This window comes from Rattus norvegicus, chromosome X, assembly GCF_036323735.1.
Source record: "Rattus norvegicus strain BN/NHsdMcwi chromosome X, GRCr8, whole genome shotgun sequence".
NCBI lineage: Eukaryota > Metazoa > Chordata > Mammalia > Rodentia > Muridae > Rattus > Rattus norvegicus.
In genome coordinates, this window is record NC_086039.1 from 156,744,398 (window position 1) to 156,748,596 (window position 4,199).

Sequence of the window (4,199 nt, forward strand, 5' to 3'; positions counted from 1 at the left end):
ATGGGCACTCCTATGAGAGATCTTTTTTTTTTTTTTTTTCCGGAGCTGGGGACCGAACCCAGGTCCTTGCGGTTGCTAGGCAAGCGCTCTACCACTGAGCCAAATCCCCAACCCCATGAGAGATCTTTTAAAATCGGATTATTGAAGTAGGAAGACCTGCCCTGAATATGGTCCATACCCAAAAAGGACATGGAAGAAGCAGAAGAAGGAAACTTTTCTCTTTGCTTGCTTGCCCTAACTCTCAGTAAGTAAATCCAACTTCTTTTAAGATTCCAACTGTTTTGGGGCTGGAGAGATGGCTCAGCGGTTAAGAGCACCCGACTGCTCTTCCAGAGGTCATGAGTTCAATTCCCAGCAACCACATGGTGGCTCACAACCATCTGTAAAGAGATCCGATGCCCTCTTCTGGTGTATCTGAAGACAGCTACAGTGTACTTATATATAATAAATAAATAAATCTTTAAAAAAAAAAAAAAGATTCCAATTGTTTCGTCAGGGTTTCTATTGCTGTAGACACCATGACCATGGCAGCTTTTATAAAGGAAAACATTTAAAATGGAGCTGTCTTATAGTTTCTGAGCTTTAGTTCATTATTGTCTTGGGGAGAAGCACGGCAGTATACAGGCAGACATGGTGCTGGAGACTGTGCGCCACACTGGCCAGACTTGAGCAAAGGAGACCTTAAAACCCTTCATCACAGTGATATGCTTCTCCAAGGTCATAGCTAATCCAAAAAAGGCTACACTTCCTCATAGTGTCAGTCTCCCAGGACCAAGCATTCAAACACATGAGTCTATGGAGACCATTCCTATTCAAACCACCACATCAACATAGCTAAAAGCCAATAGATCTCTTGGAACTCCCTGGGACTCCTGCACCAGATTGGAACTGCAGAAAATATTCATCCTTGAGGACTGAACAACTAGCAGGTTCTTGGCCTTTCTGTTGTGAGACAGCTATTTTTTTTTTTGGTTCTTTTTTTTCGGAGCTGGGGACCGAACCCAGGGCCTTGTGCTTCTTAGGCAAGCGCTCTACCACTGAGCTAAATCCCCAACCCCGTGAGACAGCTATTGATGGACTACATGAACACATTTTTAAAGCCAGTATAATAAATTCCCTTTTAGTATTTATTCTCTGAGTTCTGTTCCTTTAGAGAACCCTGACTAATACACCTAACTCTTGGGATGCTGAGGCAGGGAAGTCAAGTTCAAGGTCAGTCAGGGATACATTGTGGCATCTTGTCTCACAAGACAACAAAATCATTTTCTTGTTTTGTTGTATAAGCTATTTCCTTTTGGGCCTTAGCATGTACCAGCCTCCTTGAAGTATGTTGAGATCAGAACTTAATTGTGGTCAAATGGCAACAGAGGATATTTTCTTGCATGTGTGAGTCTCACAGACATGACAAGACTGAAAGGTACACAGTTTCATTGGTGACCATGCCAACCATCAGTGGATCCACCTACAGCCTGAGGTGGCAGAAAAGGGGTCAAGGTCATGTAGTGAGGGTGACCTGGGAAAGGCATAAGAGGTTTTCAAGTATTCAATAGTTTGATGATCAAATGATGGTTGCATGAATTAATATACACAGGTAAAAAAAAACCTCAGGCATATATTTTATGTGCACTAACCCTCAACAAGAATGTATTCAATGGGGCTGGGGAGATGGCTCAGTGGTTAAGAGCACTGACTGCTCTTCCAGATGTCCTGAGTTCAATTCCCAGCAACCACATGGTGGCTCACAACCATCTGTAATGGGATCTGATGCCCTCTTCTGGTGTGTACTCATATACATAAAACAAATAAGTACATCTTTAAAAAAAATAAAACAAACAGTAGAATGGTTGGTTCGAAAGATGTTATCTATAAAAAAAGAATGTATTCAATGAACAGTCTAAATAAGTTCATACTTAATATTAGGGCTGATCAACTGTGACAGATGCAAGATAGGGAAAATTTTGGAGATGAAGTAAGGGTCAGATAGACATTGTAACATCTGTAGTCTCAGTGTTGAGGATCCCTGGGGCTTATGGGTTCAATGACTCTTGTCTTAAACAGTAAGGTGGGTGGAGAGTGATGACTGAGTGGGTAAGAGTACTTTTTGAGTGCAAATGTCCAGCACCTACATAAAATTCAACCATGGTCACACGCTCCTTAGAACCTTAACACTGTGCGATTGCTGAACTTGCTGTTGTCAGTCAAGCTTTAGATTCAGTGAGAGACACTGTCTCAAGGGAATAATGGGAGAGTGACAGAGCAGGACAGCAGATCTCTCCATCTAGCTTCAATTTGTGCATACATACATACATACATTAAAAAATAATTAAGATGGACACTGATTGAGGAAGTCTGGTCTCCATACGTGTGCATATAAAAAAGTATGTCCTTTCGTTTTTTGGTTTTTTGTTTGTTTGTTTGAGACATGGTTTCTCTGTGTAACAGCCCTGGCTGTCCTGGAGCTCACTTTGTAGACTAGGTTGGCCTCAAACTCACAAAAATCTGCCTATGTCTGTCCCCCAAGTGCTGAGATTAAAAGCTTTTACTGCCACCCCCTGGCTAATTGTGTCATTTTAAAAAATAGTGTGAGAGGTAACCCAGGCAGGTCTAAAGGCTCTCTGTTATCCTGAACATTTAACTTCCACTTGGCACTCCCTGCAGCTTTCTGATCTGACTGTCATATCTGTGTTCTGCTTCTGAAAGCAGCCAGTGGCTGCTCCCATACTCCCATGCCACACCTTACCTCTGTCCTTCTCCCACCTACTTGGCAAGAACAAAAGTTGGAGAATGTTAGCTGAGCTGCCATGTGCTTGAGTCAAGACTATTATTATGGGAGAGCCAGTAAACACATTGGGAATGGTGCATAGCAGGCTGATGTTTCAAATAGAGATAGTGGGAATAAGGAAAACAGCTGACTCTGAGGGGATTCAGAAAATTGGCCAAGAGTTTGGAAACACACAGCATTAGGACTGGGGATTTTTGATGTTAGAGGCAAAACAAGAACTACAGAAAAGCAAAGGCAAGATTACAGTGAATGGAGGGGAGTGGATGCCTCCGTGGAAGAGCCTGAGGCTGGGCTGGTGGTGAGAACAAGAGGGAAGACATTTTGTTGTTGTTTTAGAGACAAAGTTTCACCGTATAGCCCTGAATGTCCTGGAACTCATTCTGTAGATCAGGCTGGCCTCAAACTCACAAAGATCCTCCTGCCTCTGCTTCCCAAGTGCTGGGATTAAAGGGGTGCACCATCATTGCCCAGCTATTTTTTTCTTTTGAAGTTTTTCACTGATTCTGTCATTAATAAAGAAGTAGCCGGGCTGGGGATTTAGCTCAGTGGTAGAGCGCTTACCTAGGAAGCACAAGGCCCTGGGTTCAGTCCCCAGCTCCGAAAAAAAGAACCAAAAAAAAAAAAAAAAAGAAGTAGCTGATGATATCTGTAATTCCAGCACTCTCAAGACTGAGATGGGAGGACTGCATAATAGACAGCTCGGGGCCTGCATATAGGCCTTAAATCCTAGTTACTTGGAAGGCCAAAGTAGAAGAATCACAAGTTCAAGGCCACCCTGGGTTACAGAGTGACCTCAGGATCAGTCTGGGAAATTTAGTGAGAACTTATATCAAATAAAAGGTGAAAAGTGGGCTGGGGAGGTAAAGTATTGTTTATCTAGCAAGGTTCTAATTCCCAGTACTGAACACTCCAAGGATGGAATGATACCAGTTACAACATACTGGTTTACTTGAACCCCAAGTGCCAAGTGGACACTTATAAGTGGCTTTAGTTGCTGTGTCCTATTGGTGAAAAGGAGGTTTCCAGGTATGGGCCAATAGGCTACAGACTAAGTTGCAGACTGAGGGCTCTAAGACTTCAGAGTCCTCAGCCATATTCTGCCCCTTTAGGCGATATTTACCTCCTTTAGGAATGGAAGATCCTAACGATGAGAGCTAAAGCTTAGTATCTGAAGGCCATCAGCGCAAAGGGAACCCTAAGGCCCACAGTGTGATAACAACATCCAAGGGGAGCAGATAACAAGACCTGTCAGTGAGGTGGGATGCCCAAACTGTGGGAAGAAGCAAGGAAGGCAGAGCTGGGACTGTGGGACAGGGCTGATCACAGAGCTCAGGGCATCCCCTGCCCAGAGATGGAGCTTCCACAGCCTAGGACATGTATAGGGGAGTAAGAACTCATATTAAAATGATGAAAGGTC